The sequence below is a fragment of the Crinia signifera genome, chromosome 1 (assembly GCF_055691185.1).
Source record: "Crinia signifera chromosome 1, ASM5569118v1, whole genome shotgun sequence".
Classification (NCBI taxonomy): Eukaryota; Metazoa; Chordata; class Amphibia; order Anura; family Myobatrachidae; genus Crinia; species Crinia signifera.
The window spans coordinates 289,192,677-289,210,205 of NC_139217.1; the positions used below are offsets into that span (position 1 = coordinate 289,192,677).

General features: G+C 43.2%; 1 protein-coding gene across 17 annotated transcripts in view; it reads right to left on the reverse strand.

Annotated features, from left to right (window-relative positions):
• Positions 1–17,529, reverse strand: part of LINGO2 (leucine rich repeat and Ig domain containing 2) — a 1,326,410-nt gene that overhangs the window by 1,210,425 nt on the left and 98,456 nt on the right. The gene's annotated exons all lie outside the window — the stretch shown is intronic.

A 17,529-nucleotide genomic window follows, 5' to 3' on the forward strand; every position in this document is an offset into this window, starting at 1 on the left:
AAACACTGTAAACCCAGCGACTCATTTAGGCCCTTGGGGGCCAAGGTGTTGAGGTTATGAATCCACCTACATTCCCTCTGCAGGAGGATTCTGCCTCTGTCTCCCCCTCTCAATGAGGGCGGTACATGATCTATGATTATTGCTCTTATGCTGGGGATATTATGTTTCATAATAGCACAATGTCGGGCAACAGGTTGTTCACTGGTACCACTGATTAGTGCGTGTTTTATCGCACTTCGATGTTGGGCCATGCGCTCCCGGAATTGTCTTTGGGTTTTACCCACATAGGATAAACCGCATGGACAAGTCAACATGTATATTATATACGTTGTAGTACAGGTTACTGCTTGAGTGATGTTGATGCGTTTCCCTGTGTGGGGATGGTTAAATGACTTGCCTGGGGTGAGTAAATTACAGGTGGTACACCCCAGACACCTGTAACATCCCGATTTTTGTGTTAAAAAATGAGACTGCTGTTTCTTCATCAGAGGGGTGATGTCTAATTTTACCACTTTATCTCTTATATTATATAATATGAAGAAACAGCAGTCTCATTTTTTAACACAAAAATCGGGATGTTACAGGTGTCTGGGGTGTACCACCTGTAATTCACTCACCCCAGGCAAGTCATTTAACCATCCCCACACAGGGAAACGCATCAACATCACTCAAGCAGTAACCTGTACTACAACTTATATAATATACATGTTGACTTGTCCATGCGGTTTATCCTATGTGGGTAAAACCCAAAGACAATTCCGGGAGCGCATGGCCCAACATCGAAGTGCGATAAAACACGCACTAATCAGTGGTACCAGTGAACAACCTGTTGCCCGACATTGTGCTATTATGAAACATAATATCCCCAGCATAAGAGCAATAATCATAGATCATGTACCGCCCTCATTGAGAGGGGGAGACAGAGGCAGAATCCTCCTGCAGAGGGAATGTAGGTGGATTCATAACCTCAACACCTTGGCCCCCAAGGGCCTAAATGAGTCGCTGGGTTTACAGTGTTTCTTATAAAATCTATTAATATCAGGGGCGATATCTCTTTCAATCCTTATTCTTATATCATCTGTTTATTAATCTGAAATTCATTAATTATGTCTTATCCATGTTTTTATCATGACCTAAATCTGATCATGTTATGTAATACTGTCAGTTACCCTGTCCATGTGTGATGTCTGCTTGGGAAGCACAGACGTCCGCCTTATTATTGACAATAGATCATATTATTACTTAAATTTGCATAATTATGACAGTACTTTGGACAGTATGCTTCGCTTGTTGTAAGTTTTGTTTTTATTGTAAATATTTATGTTTTTTAAACAGCAATTGCCCCACACAGGTCTCCGTCAGTAATGTCTTATTTTTGTTTACAGCGGTCACCTGGCAACCAACTGAAGGCATTGCAGTGATGTCACTGGCCGGCGCCTCCGTCTCATGCACAATACGTATGACACGTGGAATTCAGCGTGTGGAGATCTTAGCAGAGCGGCGGCGCCGGACAGGTGAGCACCACGTTATTTTAATAATTTTAATTGATTGCATTGTTCCACGTGTATAAATGTTGTTTGTAGAACACGTTAGTCTGTATTCTGTGCCCTTGAAAACGGGGGAACTCTTCCCCGAAACGCCGTCGGGCGTCAATAAAGGAATTTTATATTGAGGCAAGTCTGCGGAGTGACTCTCTTTCACGTATTTATATGGATCCCCTCACCAGGGAAATCGAGATGGCACCCCAGCAAGTTACATCCTGGTAACGGAGTGCCGGACACCAACTGCATTATAAACATTGTATCCAATGGTTAGCAATGCTGTTTTACTATGCTGGGATCTTGGATTAAATACCAACTAGGGTTCTATTTGTGTGGCGTTTGAATGGTCTCCCCATGTTTGAATGTGGGATCTTTATGGTTCACTTGTTCCTTTGCATAGTTCAATGGCATATTGGCAGTATTGTGGCTTCTGACAAAATGGGGGAAATTTACTAATATGAAAAACCTAGTTTTTCGTATTAGTATTTTCCCTACGACTGTTTCAGTCGTATGCAAAGTCGTGTTCTGGAGGGGGATTTACAAAGCAGTCATATACGACTGCTTTGTAACCCTCCGATGTCGTAGGAATTTGTATTAGCAGCCGTATATACGGCTGCTAATACGAATTATCTGTAGGCAGTCTGCACGGATCAGTCAGATCCGTGCAGGCTGCAAGGTGTAAAAAAAAAATTAAAAAAAAAAAAAAAACGGCGTGGGGTCCCCCCCACAGCCGAAACCAGCACCAGGCTGACAGAGCCTGGAGCCGGTAATTAAAAATCAGGGAACCCGACAAATAGGGGTTCCCTGATTTTTAACAACCAGCCCCAGGCTCCTGCTCTGGGGCTGGTTCCCAAAATACGGGGGACAAAATGACTAGGGGTCCCCCGTATTTTAAGAACCAGCCCCAGGCAAAACCAGCCAGCAGGGTAATGCCACAGCCGGGGGGAGACTTTTTATGCAAGTCCCCCCGGCCAAAGCATTAACCCTACCGACCAGTCAGCCTGGCCAGGGGCCCTGGGGGAGTGGGGACCCCCCCAATTAAGGGGTCCCCCCCCTCCAGGACTTACCTGACCAGGCTGAAGCCTTGTGCTGTCCTCGATGCCCCTGGGCGGTGGGCATCGAGCTGATTATGGTGTAAAAAATAGAACAAACTATTGTTTTTTACTGTGGCACTACAAGTGCCAGCAAGCCTCCCCAGCAAGCTGGGACTTGAAGAACCACAAGTCCCAGCCTGCTGGGCATTAAAGGGCCCGCTGGGTCTTGTAGTGCCACAGTAAAAAAAATAGTTAAATAAAACACACTGACACCCATTTTAAATAAAAGTTTAATACACACATTACATACATACTGATACTTACCTTTCTTGATCCCGTAGGTAGCCCTGGTCCTGATGTCCTGTGTCGTCCTCCAGGTCCATGTCGGCTGTCTGCGTCGTCCTCCAGGTCCATGTCGACGGTCCGTGTCGTCCTCCAAGTCCATGGCGGTGTCCGGGTCCGAAGAAATCCATGTTGGAGCTGTGGAAGGAAATCCTACTCACCTGGTCCTGCGCTGAATAAGTCTTCTCTTGATCCGACGTAATCCAGGTAATGTTGAAGCTGTCGCCAGTCCCCGCTGTCTCCGCTGTCTCTGCATCGCGCTGAGGAGAGATGCTGAGATGTTTCATATTCGGCGCCTCTCCTCAGACTGAATTCTATTGGCCGCCTAGCAGGCCAATCAGGAGTCGACTTTCTCGGCTCCTGATTGGCCTGCTAGGCGGCCAATAGAATTCAGTCTGAGGAGAGGCGCCGAATATGAAACATCTCAGCATCTCTCCTCAGACTGAATTCTATTGGCCGCCTAGCAGGCCAATCAGGAGTCGACTTTCTCGGCTCCTGATTGGCCTGCTAGGCGGCCAATAGAATTCAGTCTGAGGAGAGGCGCCGAATATGAAACATCTCAGCATCTCTCCTCAGCGCGATGCAGAGACAGCGGAGACAGCGGGGACCGGCGACAGCTTCAACATAACCTGGATTACGTCGGATCAAGAGAAGACTTCTTCAGCGCAGGACCAGGTGAGTAGGATTTCCTTCCACAGCTCCAACATGGATTTCTTCGGACCCGGACACCGCCATGGACCTGGAGGACGACACGGACCGTCGACATGGACCTGGAGGACGACGCAGACAGCCGACATGGACCTGGAGGACGACACAGGACATCAGGACCAGGGCTACCTACGGGATCAAGAAAGGTAAGTATCAGTATGTATGTAATGTGTGTATTAAACTTTTATTTAAAATGGGTGTCAGTGTGTTTTATTTAACTATTTTTTTTACTGTGGCACTACAAGACCCAGCGGGCCCTTTAATGCCCAGCAGGCTGGGACTTGTGGTTCTCCAAGTCCCAGCTTGCTGGGGAGGCTTGCTGGCACTTGTAGTGCCACAGTAAAAAACAATAGTTTGTTCTATTTTTTACACCATAATCAGCTCGATGCCCACCGCCCAGGGGCATCGAGGACAGCACCAGGCTTCAGCCTGGTCAGGTAAGTCCTGGAGGGGGGGGACCCCTTTATTGGGGGGTTCCCACTCCCCCAGGGCCCCTGGCCAGGCTGACTGGTCGGTAGGGTTAATGCTTTGGCCGGGGGGACTTGCATAAAAAGTCTTCCCCCGGCTGTGGCATTACCCTGCTGGCTGGTTTTGCCTGGGGCTGGTTCTTAAAATACGGGGGACCCCTACTCATTTTGTCCCCCGTATTTTGGGAACCAGCCCCAGAGCAGGAGCCTGGGGCTGGTTGTTAAAAATCGGGGAACCCCTATTTGTCGGGTTCCCTGATTTTTAATTACCGGCTCCAGGCTCCGTCAGCCTGGTGCTGGTTACGGCTGTGGGGGGGACCCCACGCCGTTTTTTTTTTTTATATTTAATTTTTTTTCTATTTTTTTACACTGAAGCCTGCACGGATCTGACTGATCCGTGCAGGCTTAAAGCAAATACGACAGGAAAATGGTGTTCTATTTTCCTGTCGTATTTGCGTGGGTGTTTCACACCACTTAGCAGCCGTATTATCAGTACGGCTGCTTAGTAAATCAGAAACCACCATTCTTTTGAATGGTGATTTCTGTCGTATCCTATGGATGGTGTAGACATTCGTATTTGTAAATACAAATACGAATGTTCCATCTTTAGGACTACGAATTGTTGTATTTTTGGGATTGTAAATCCCGAAAATACAAATTCGTAAAAAAAAGGTGTATTTCTGCCTACGAATACACCTTTTTTCTACGAATCCATTTTGGTAAATGTCCCCCAATATATCCATAGGTCATGTGTGTTTCATGAATATTTCATGCTCCAGGCTGTTTCACAGTCACATATTGTACCTATCTTATAAACATTTTTAAATGCATTGTTTTTCCAAGATATTTGTACACATTTTAGCCTGGTAGGTTTTTCACATTGTGACTGTTATTGGAGCCCTTGCCATAAAGTTTATATAAATTAGGGATGTGCACCGGCCACTTTTCGCGATTTGGGTTTTGGGTTCTGATTACCTTCAGGTTTTGAGTTCTAATGGGTTTTGCCAAAACACCCCCTAAACGTTTTGGGTTTTGATTTTTTTTCAAAAAGCATAAAAACGGCTAAAATTGCAGAATTATTGTGTTTTTTTTGCTCCTACGCTATTATTAACCTCAATAACATTCATTTCCACTAATTTCCAGTCTATTCTGAACACCTCACACCTCACAATATTGTTTTTAGGGCAAAAGGTTGCAACAAGGTACAGATGTAGCCCCATCCATCCTTGGCCGGGGCTTGCCAGACCCTCCTCGCTGGCAGACAGGGGCTACACTAAACTGGTATGTGCGTGCCTTGGCGGGGACACTGCGTGTCCCTGCCCGTCTCTACTTCAGGGAGACAGGCAGGGTTAGGGGGCGCTCGGGGCGGCAAGGGGTTCCTGTGGCGATGGCGGGGGGGGCAGCGGGGACCGGAGGCAGGCTCCGTTGCCAGGGGGAGCGCAAGCGTCTTGTGCGTGCGCGCCCCCTGGCGAGAATGGTGGGATGGTGGGGCTGGCATTAGAAACGCCTGCCCTGCAAAGATGGGCCAAGCCCGATCTGTAGCTGGATAACTATGCTTAGCCACAAAAGTGGGTGGCACAAACACATGGATCATCTAGGAGTGGCACTGCAGCTGCAGACAGAATGGCAGTTTTAAAAACTAGCCCCCACAAAGCACATAATGGTCAAAAAAGAGGTGCAAATAGAATTGTCCATGGGCCCTCCCACCCACCCTAATGTTGCAGAAAAAGGACATGCACACTTTAACAAACCAATCATTTCAGCGACAGGGCCTGAAATGATTGGTTTGGGCCCCACAAAAAAGCAATTCATCTCTCCTTGCATAAACTGGCTCTGCAGATTACGCACCACCAGAAAAATATACGGTAGTCAATTAATTACGCACCACCAGAAAAATATATGGTAGTCAATTAATTATGCACCACCAAAGAGATATTATATATATATGGCAGTATTATTAATATGCACCAGCAGATATATTTTTTTTTTTAGTAGATCAGTACACTGTTAATTTATTAATATTTATTTATGTCAGACTCAGTAGTACAGTAGATGCAGCAGCAGAGAATATGTACTAGTTATGTAAGGCTGTAAAAATTACACCAGCAGGGGGGGGGGGGGGGTATTATTAATTATACAGCAGATGCACAAGCAGACTGGTATACATGTGGTTAATAAGTTTAACAACAGTGCTGCACACTGCAGTCATATACACATGTCTGATATATAAGGCTGTAAAAAATACACCAGCAGGGGGGTATTATTAATTATACAGCAGATGCACAAGCAGACTGGTATATAAGGGGTTAATAAGTTTTACAACAATGCGCACTGCAGTCATATACATGTATGATTGAAGTGGCCAGGTAGAGGTACTGCTGATGGGCTAGCAGCCAGCCACTGGCAGTGCCACACCACCAGAAAGCAGACAGGGGCACTAGTAGGCACTGGCAGTCGCCCCAGCAGCAAAAAAAAAACACAGCTCCTAAGCCTAACCTAACCAAGCTCCGCACACAGACTATCCTACTCTCTCTAACCAGCTGAAATCATGAGTGAAAAATGGCGCCGGACGCTCGCTCTTTATATAGAGTTCCGGATCTCGCGAGAATCTGGCGCCAGGCAATGACACTCCAAAATGACTCATTCCAGGAGGGACACAATGCTCTCTATCTGGACTTCCCCCTTAATTTATGATTGCAATCACCTGTTCTGAAATTTCTTTATTATAAATGAAATAGTTCAACACATGTGACGCCAATCTTATATTTAAGAGGGAAGTCCAGGTTGAAAGCATTTTGCCCCTCTTGAAATGAATCATGTTGGGAAGTATGCACTAATATATACACCACCCCCTTTATCCAGTTCCCCCTGTTTTAACTGCCCCAGGCCCCCCAAGCCTTAATCGGGCCTTGGTCCCATCCCAACCCACTTGCCAGCTGGTTCATCCCCTCCAACCTATCTTTACTCGTCTGCTCTGTCGCTCTGATCTACAAAGAGCATCTGTCTCACAAACTGCTAAGAACCTGGGGAGGAGGTTAGAGTAAAATGCTGACTGCGGAACTTTGTCATCAAAGGAGTATAATAAAGTTGTTAAACAGAAAGGAAAAATAAGTTACTAAGGTAGTTATTGCTTTGTATTTTTTTTTATAATGATATCAGAAAATGCATTGTTCTCACAAGTTATTTGCCCTTTAGGCTTTGGTGTTTACTTGTGGACATACAATATGTCCAGTCACAATTTTTTTACTTGTCATGTTACAGGCTAGGGGGGAGATTCTCTAAACAAGAAATGCGGTAAAAACCCCGTTATCGGGGTTTTTACCGCATTTTGGGATGCTCTAAGCATCCCCCGCCGGGTTAACGCGGCGGGGGGCATCGCCAGAAAAATCTGGCGATGCCCCATAGAAGCCAATGGGCTTCTACCGCATCCCACCGCCGCCCCGCATCGCCCCTCCCCCCTCACCTGTGTCCGGGCAGCACAGAGCTGTGCTGCCCGGACCTGTGACCTCCTCCCTGCACTGATCCTCTTCCGGGTGCAGGGAGGAGGAGAGCCCAGCGCAGCAGCAGCAGCAGCGCTGGGTGTGGGAGGGAGGGGGGAGCCGCCGGGACCTGCTGGGACCCGGCGACTCTCACCGCAAAGGACAGCTCTTAACGCAAGAGCTGTCCTTTGCTATAATTATCGCATATGTTAGAACATATGCGATAATTATAAATGCGATGGGCGGCGAAGGGGGGCGGAGATTCTTAGAGAATCTCCCCCTTGGTTTAAAAAATGACAGGTTGGAGCTGATTGGTTGGTGGTTTATCACTTTCCACTTTATCACTTTTTGAAGCTTGATACATCTGGTCAATTATCCACAAACTCAAATCATGGTCTAAAGCAGCCATTATAACCAGCAAAATGTGCATTTTTATATTTAATTTTTGTAATGCCTGAGGCAAACTTCTCTGGCTCCCTTACCAGAGGCCTATCTCTGATTGTTTCTAATATACAGTGCTAAAATGAAGATAAGAGTCTAAGATAAACACCTAACAAATCATTTAAAAAGATTAGTAAGAGAATGTTTCCCCCTACACTATGGGGTATGTTTAGTAAAGAGGTGATATAGCCCATAGCAACAATCAGATTCTGTATATAATTTACTAGGATGCAATAGAGAAATGATACACAGAATCTCAGTGGTTGCTATGGGCAACATCACTACTTTTTAGAAGCTTCAGAAAATGTACTCCTATGCATGGGGGCATGGCCAGCAGCTCACAAAGTGCTGGCTATACCTCTACAGTGACAGGAAATGGGGCATTGCTCGTGATTGTGATATTGCCACAAAGTCACACACCCTTTTTTGGACAGTGCAGTCTGGTTGCTCACAGGAGTACCGGGCCAAGCCATCAAAAAGTTAGGCGGTATGCTGCTGTGCCAATAACGCTTAGCACGCACACATTATGGCCCGGATTCATTATCACTCATAACGGGGCGAATTTAGACATGTTTTGATGTTTGGGAATGTGCGCATGCGCAAGTGTGAATTTGCGCATGTACAGACCTCGGCAATAACCGGCTTCAGCAAGTTAAACACTCCCCCGGCCATTCAGGGAGGGCTGGGGGAGGAACGGGCGGTGATTGCGGTGGACCAGGGAGATGTCCAGCATTTGATTAGGCATTCCCATGAAAACGCTTGGTGTTCCCATGTATACGTGCTGGGGCAGATCAGCTCCCATCACTGGAAGCCAGCCATCCGCCCCATCTTTGTCATAGTGCTTACAAATAAAAGTTAGTTTTCACTGACTTCTATTTGCGAAGGCAGGATAAATCATTTCATGGTTGGCGACATCTAAAGATTTCTCTGGCAAGCGGAGGCATGCAAGGGGATGTGTTCTCATTACACATCCCCTTGCATATTACTGAGGGGAATCGGTGGCGGTGGGCGTTCAGATGGGCGGCGTATCAATCATTAGGTAAGCTGCGATGTTCCCAGCTTACTGAGTCAACCTGAATCAGACCAAATGTTTTTAAGATGTAAAAGACATTGAAAAGGACAATCAGCATCTTTATATCTCAGTAACACAGAATAGTTCAGATAACGAGGCATGACTATGATGTGTAACACTAACACACACATGGAACTGTCACTTTAAAATAAAAAAAAAGTACAGCTAGCAAATTATTTGAACCCTTTGAGTGCCAACGTTGCTGTGAGAGATCCTTAAAATATATGCAAAAATGCCAGTGTTGCTCACAGCCACTGTTCTTTTAGTGTAAATAAATATGAATACAGCCAAGTCAATTTGTTTGAATTTAGTTACACATTGCACCCAAAACAAGCACAGTCACTGTGAGCGGCACTGGCATTTTTAGTGGATATTTTGAGAATCTCTCACAACAACACTGGCACTCCAAGGGTTAATAAATGCATGAAAAAAAGGACTTGCTTGTTTTGTGTGTGTAATCAAAAGTAAATCTTGTTTTAAGTATATAATGTAGTGAAAGATGCAGATCACAAACTCCAAGTTGGCAGCTGCATTAAACTGGAGGCATGCTTTGTTATTCATGAGATAATCATATGCTTTTGATCAATCAATATAAAAGTCATCACATACAGTTACATAAACCTTGTGTACTTCACAGAATTGGAGCAGTATCGTAAGAATGAAATGTAAATTGAGCAAGTTAATTTCCGCATACAATAATTAAGAACTAAAAGCAAGGTCCTCTAGTGAAAGTTTTCTCAAATGAAATTAGGCTATAAAACCATATTGGCTTAATTAACTGAAGAAAAACAATACACTATGTGGTCAGCATGTCAACATACCACCCAACTCTCCCGATTTTCATGGGATTGTCCTGTTTTTTTTTTAGGATGTGCTGAGAGTTTCCTGTGGTGGTGGTGGTGGTGGTGGTGGGGGGGGGGGGGGGGGGGGCACAGCATCTATTCCCAGACACAGATGGGCTGGGGCATGGCCAGCAGCTCACAAAGCCTCTGAACATGCCCCCACAGTGGCAAAAATGGAGGTGCAGCCTCGCAGGAGCACCACAAGCATAGCCCACTCCCCTTGGGCCTTCAGCATGGACGGGGATCCTTACTTTTGTAAGTCATAAGTTGAGTTATGCAATAGCAACTAGGTCCACAGGAACTATAGTATGTGTGACTCATAACTTTAAAGATTCTACTTGACAGTATACTATGTTTACAGTAATAGTGAACCTTAAGGATTTTTATTGTGTTTTTTACCTGGACCTATGGAGAATGCAAAATTCAGCTTGACCCCTGCTCCCCCAACTGTCATCATTTAAAGCCACCGGCATCAGCAAGTGTGCATGCACTTGTCAATGCCAGCACCCCACCAGGTCTGCTCTGTTGCCAATATTGCCAGATACATGAGTCATGTAGTTTGTACCCAGCTTTACAGTTAGAAACATAGAATTTGACCAGTTGACCATGCAATATCCAGTAGGAATGAAAGTTCATAAATCATCCTATTGCAAAGGTGGCATTTTATCACAGTACCACACTCTGTGCAAATGGAGAATGCACAGCTAGATTATTGATTTTATACACCTGTGGCAATGGGTCTTCTTGAAACAAATGAATTCAATACTTAACATGTATGGGCAAAAATGTTTGTCGATATAATGTATATACGCACAGTAGCATAACAAGGGGGGTGCAAGACACAAACAGGTGTCACCCTCCAAAGGGTGACACCAAAGTGCCAATTCCAGCACAGAGACAGGAGGTGGATGCTGTACTGTAACATTACACGCAGCACCCAGATCCTGTCACAGTGTATGAGCTGGCACTGCGGCCAGAGAAGTCTACAGGGGAACCCCACATTAGAATGCTAGGCCACACCCCTATACAGTATATAACTTATCTGCTGTTATTAGTATTACTGCTCTCTTACCAAACTCATTTCTCTACAGGATTATCTTCATCCCTTCCGAGGTGCTTCTCCATCCTGCTCTAGCCCTGATTTTCCACCTTCTTCAAAGCTATTCTACAATCTCTCTATTCTCTGATTCCTTGCCCTCTCTTTTTTACATTTTTCTAGGCTTGTGTTCAGGATCTGTCAGGCAGAAAAAGGGTTTCTGGGATCTATAATTAATTGTATTCAATCTGGCACCTTCAACAACCCCACCATACTATCCCACACAATCACTGCCCTTGATTCTTAAGAACAGATGTACTGTATCAAGCTTCAAAAAGTGATAAAATGGAGAGTGTAAACAGCAAGCCAATCAGCTCCCAACTGCCATGTTACAAGCTGGGTTTAATAAATGACAAGTACTGTAGGAACACCACGCCCTAGTGGAGGGTAGAGCATGAAATGCCGCCTGTCGGCACATGTTGGCTCAAAAAAATGTGAAAAAACCTCCACATTCCACATTTTGACTGTCGACCTTCCCCATGTCGCCTTAATGCTTGAGTGGATATAATGACCATGTCGACCTTCCTGCATGTCAACCTTAATGCATGTTGACTAGGGTGACCAACTCATCCCTTTAATCCGGGACACATATTAATTACACAGGTTCTGTGGCAGTTTAAAACCAGGTGAAATGGAGTCTTGAGGTGTGGCAGTTTAAAACCAGGTGAAAGCCAGCCACAGAACCTGTGTAATTAATATGTGTCCTGGATTAAAGGGATGAGTTGGTCACCCTAATGTAGACCTAAATGCATGTCGACCTAATGGTGTCAACCTAATGCTTGTTGACCATCATGCTGTAGACCTAGTGACCGTATCCCGATTTGGGACATCATGGTACAGTATCTGAAAGTATTTGCAGGGCTGCCAAGAAAGGCCATGGGACTTTGTATTGTGAGGAAGGAGGCAATGCCATCTTAAATTACACAGCCCCACCAACAGCAGCTGGAACCAATTGAAATAGACTTCCTCCTGAGTGCACACTTTCAAAATCCTCCCCACCTCTGTGCTTCGGTAGCTGCAAAAGATGGATAATATTTATCTCCATAATGCAGGAGTAATTATTACCTGCCCCCACCTCAGTACTACTGAGTAGGTCAATAGAAATACATGCAGCATAGAAATGACTACCTTGCAATAAGAAGCACAATTCTTTATGGCACCATATGTCCAATTTACCTGGTCCGGGTAATGTCTTAATATGGCTCTGCATCTAGCCCTGGTACCTCTCGTGTTCCCACTCATTCCTCGCTGATACTGCCCTTGCTATGCCATTAAATACTATTTAAAATGTGCTTCATAAAACAGGTATAAAATAAAAGTTTAGAAAAAATAATGAACAAAATTATTTATTGTAGAAGTAGTTGGGTCCCTCCCCCAAGTGGCACAAATAGGAAAAATCCACATGACCACTGCTTCCGAGTGACTGTAACCTTTCCGACTGTGGTTATTATCTATAATTCAGTATGCTTTTACTTCCAAGTACAGCATGAACACATACACTTACAGTAGTCAGGGTTTACCACTGCCTGTAAACCTCAACTTGGCACTTGACAGGTACTTACTGAAGAAGAAAAAAAGGAATGAAGATTTAACACTTAGGGCCTGATGTATAAAGCTTCAAAAAGTGATAAAAAGGAGAGTGATAAACAACCAGCCAATCAACTACTATCTGCCATGTTACAGGCTGGGTTTAAAAAATTACAGGTTGGAGCTGATTGGCTCTCTGTTTATCAGTCTCCATTTTAGCACTTTTTGAAGCTTGATACATCTGGCACTTAGGGAGAGATTAATCTAATATTGGCAAGAGATACAATGAGAGATAAATGACCAACCAATCATATTCTGCAATTTTTCAACACAGCTTTTAAAATGACAGGAACTGATTAGTTACTACTTGTTCTCTTGACAAGCTTTGATAACTCTCCCCCTGCGTGTTAAATGAAAGAGCACACAATACAACAAATTAACTTGGTAATTTGTATACAAAACAGTATATGCTGTTGGTTTCATGTAGAAATAAAATGTAGCTTTTTTCCTGACAAGCAAAGACTAGAGTCAACAGTTCATTTTCTGAGTATAACACTACTCATTCTTATCAAGGGCCTAGAAGCAAAATAGACACTACCAAGGCCATGCTGTGAGGCATCAGCAGAGATCACAGCAGGAAGATGCAGATCAAAAAAATTGAGCATCGAGCTGTAAGTGAGCATTGCCTTCAGGTGAGAAATAGCTGTAACATGATTGTCCAACCAGACCTGTTCAACATCACGGAAAAGCTAGCGGAGCAGGGCAGGGACCCCACTGTTCTGTGGTAGACATTTCAAAATGGTGAAATGGGGCAGTTCAATGGTGATACCCAAATACAAAAAATCACTACATATACAAGGTATCTGTTGTTAGTAGATATGTGTTGGATAGCATATGTTGTGGAAATATCCAGCTTAACACCCTCTGGGCAGGATGTACTAAGGGGAAAATGCGGTAAAACCCCTGTTTTACCGCATTTTCCTATATACTATTACCTGGCCGCACCGATTTCGCCGGCCAGGGTATCACCACCCTCTTTTCGCCGCCTGCCGCAACCCCTCCGCCTCACCGACCCCCCCTCTCCCCCTCCCTTGGGCTTACCTTCTTGCAGGTCCTCCTGGACCCCGGAAGGTAAGCCCTTCCTCCCCCTAGCAACGCAGCCGTACGTCGTTCCGACTGCTTAGCTGTCCCCGGGGTGAAGGCAGCAGAAGGTGGCAGAGAGAAGATGGAGACCCCCCACACACCACAGTACAGGTATTGTGGGGGGTCTCCGTTATCGCACCATGATGCCAGCCGCATATGTTAGTACATATGCGCTGGCATCTCGGCGGACGGCAATGTATTTTAGTACATCCTGCCTTCTGAATTTAGCAGATGAGCAACATTGTTTCTGAAACCATAACCAACACCCACATTTCTGACCTGCAATGTAACTCTTTGTCCTCTATGAGCACAGTGTGTTTGTGTGTTGCTGCACATGTTGCTGGAGGTTGCATACATCAGACTGTAGTTTAAAGTCCAATGTACTTTTATTGTACTGCTCATGCAGCATGCTTATGTGTATAGCAGCATCCAGTGTTAATTCTTCTCACATATATAAAAAAAAAAGCACAAGTAACATCCTGTGGGCCAGATGCACTAAGCTTCGAAAGTGATAAAATGGAGAATCATAAACAGCCAGCCAATCAGCTCCTGTCTGACATGTCACAGGCTGTGCTTGAAAAATGTCAGGAAGGAGCTGATTGGTTAGCTGTTTATCACTCTCCATTGTATTACTTCTTGAAGCTTAGTACATCTGGCCCAATTATCTTAAAAGCTTACTTGCTAATGACCTAAACTGTAATCACATTCCTTTGCTAGCAGGTTCAATATGGTAGCATTTGACTGGATACTCTCAGCGGTTATGTATAGTAACAGTAAGAATCAACCTTTCCTATAAGTGTCTCTGGATTTGTTCATTCTTCCCCCTGAATAGACAAATGTATCTGCTTTGTCACCAAGCTTCAGCCCCAGTTGAGAAAGATATTTTTCTGTAACTTTTGGACATCTCTCTGAAAATCTTGCACAGCAGAATATGTGCCAATCTTTATTGAATTTGAGAAATGCATCTGCAATGGTCACTGATCCAGGTGAACTATGGACCTTGTGCTACACTTCTTACACCATGTAAAAAGGTCTGTGTGCAAATCATTACAGGTATGTGGGGTGCTGTAGAAGTGAGTCTGCAGTACCTGTAAGTCATACTGAACAATGATTGTAGCATCAATTTCCTGTGTAACAGTCACTTCCTGTATGACAATTGGATAGTAATGATCTAATCCACATATACCATACATCTACACTTTTGTTTAAGAATGAAAGTTAAACATACATTTTAGTTTTCAGACACTTAAAGTATGAATTCATTTTGGTTTCATTTTGCAGTGATTAGTGTACCATGGCTAAGAAGCAAGTGGGTAAACCACCTTTAACTTTTGGTATACTATACATCTAATTAATTTATCTGTAAATAGCTTCTGCTGTTTTAGTTCACTGCAAAAAATGACCTTCTGTTCCATGGCGTATCCTCTACTGAAGTCACCTCTTCTTCAGATTTATATATCTAGGACACATCATCATGTAGTTAAAGGGGCAGAAACAAGATACTGTATGTGTACCCATTCAGATGCTGTTTACATTCTGTTTTCTATATTGTATTTGTTTCTCATTGTGCAAGCAGCAAGGTACCACATTGTATTAACATCCATTCTTAATTAATATGGTTTACTAAACGGGCTTTCATGCCAACTCTTTAATTTTAATTAACTTGGTTACATGGCGGTTACATGCTCTTGTATTTATGCGTCTCAAAAGTGTCTTACTTTTATAGCTTTTCCTCAAGAAAATAAAATTGGATCTCATAAATACTTTATAAAATTCTTTCACTCAAAAGATATGACACTTATTTATAAACTAGCGTAGCTATGAATATTTTAGTGTTGGTGGCCTATTAAATCATTTTTATGTAATTTACGACTGAGCTACTCAATTACCAAAATGATGTTAAATTAAAAAGCCTATTTTTCTCGTAATACAGATTTGGATGCATAACTCATAACGCAAATAACATAGAAATAGAGTCTAACTCTGCACAAAATTATATTGCTTAATTAGTATAATTATATAAAATGTGCACCCTATTCTGAGACAAATAGACTATATCATTTTTATTAGCTGTGTACAGATATGTCAAACGTACTGCTTAAATAGAAGACATTGACATAAATTAGATGATTTGTCAAACTTTTTTTTTGTTTCACCTGTTACTGTATTTCTTCAGATGTTTTCAAAGGTTACCGTTCATTCTGTTTTTTTATTTGCCATCTGGCTATAGATATTGGATTTTGTTTGCTGTTGTCTCGCATATGGAAGTCAGACATTTTTGAAGTCTCAAAAGACATGGTAGGCATGGGCTTTGATCTCCAATCTTTCAAAAAGTTTGATGTTTAAGCCCGATACATATATATATATATATATATATATATATATATATATATATATATAACGTGGTGGGAGCGGCGGCACTCAGAAAAACGACACAGACGACCTGGATAAACCCAACGTTTCAAGACCTGGTGGTCTCTTTATCAAGGAGTGAAGGTCTTCACTCCTTGATAAAGAGACCACCAGGTCTTGAAACATTGGGTTTATCCAGGTCGCCTGTGTCGTTTTTCTGAGTGCCGCCACTCCCACCACGTTACATATTGAAACCCCCAGGGAATCCATTGCGGGGGGCACCAGGTGTCCATTAACTGAATGGAGGAGTGCCGCAGCCATCCAATTGCTATATATATATATATATATATATAGATAGACCATGAGTCTAGGCTGCACACACAGGTCAGTACCAGAGGTGCTGAAGCTCACAAAAATGGTAATGATAAAAAATGCTTTAGAGAGCCAGCAACATCAGAAGAAGATCAATTTATTAGGCATATAAAGTGCATAACGGACATAGCAGCAAAAAACAGAAGAAAGGTTTAAAAATCAAGGAGGACACGTTTACTTAGCATGATGGTGATAAGACATCTTCACCACGTGAATCCTCCCCCAACCAGTCATAACACCCGAATGGGGTGTTATGACTGGTTGGGGGAGGATTCACGTGGTGAAGATGTCTTATCACCATCATGCTAAGTAAACGTGTCCTCCTTGATTTTTAAACCTTTCTTCTGTTTTTTGCTGCTATGTCCGTTATGCACTTTATATGCCTAATAAATTGATCTTCTTCTGATGTTGCTGGCTCTCTAAAGCATTTATATATATATATATATATATATATATATATATATATATATATATATATATATGTTGTAGATTTTAATCTAAATTTCCTATTCAAGTCCAATCGGGGACCTGGAGGAAATCCATGCAGGCATAAGGATAAATTATGAACTTCACACAGATAGAACCCTGGTTGGGAATTGAATACCTGACCTTTGAGTTCCAGTGCTAACTACTGTACTGGGCCACTGTACTACCACATAATAGTCATTCACACTGATTATAGTATGCATGTGTGCACAGAAGTGCTCTTCAGCTCTAGGTCACATACAACTGGTCAGCATTCCATAGCTGTGCATGCAGGACTAAATGCTTTCAAAGGTACAGTATATTAAATCTAGTTGATCTATTCTCTTGCCCCACCAACCCTAATAACCACTGAACAATACAGACTGGTATAGGCATCATATGCATTCAGTAAATATATTTCTTTAAAAGACTGCTGTCTCAGCAAAGCTTAATTAAGTATTGTTAATCATACCGCATGTTTTAGTATGAATACATTGTATTTGCATCAGTACCTTTTCCGTTCTCAAAATGCCAGTGAATTATAAAGACTGTCTATTAAAAAGTGCATAAATCACTTTCTTTGGAGAAATGATTATGTTATACCTACAAAACAAATGAATGACACGTAATGAATATTAATAACTTTTT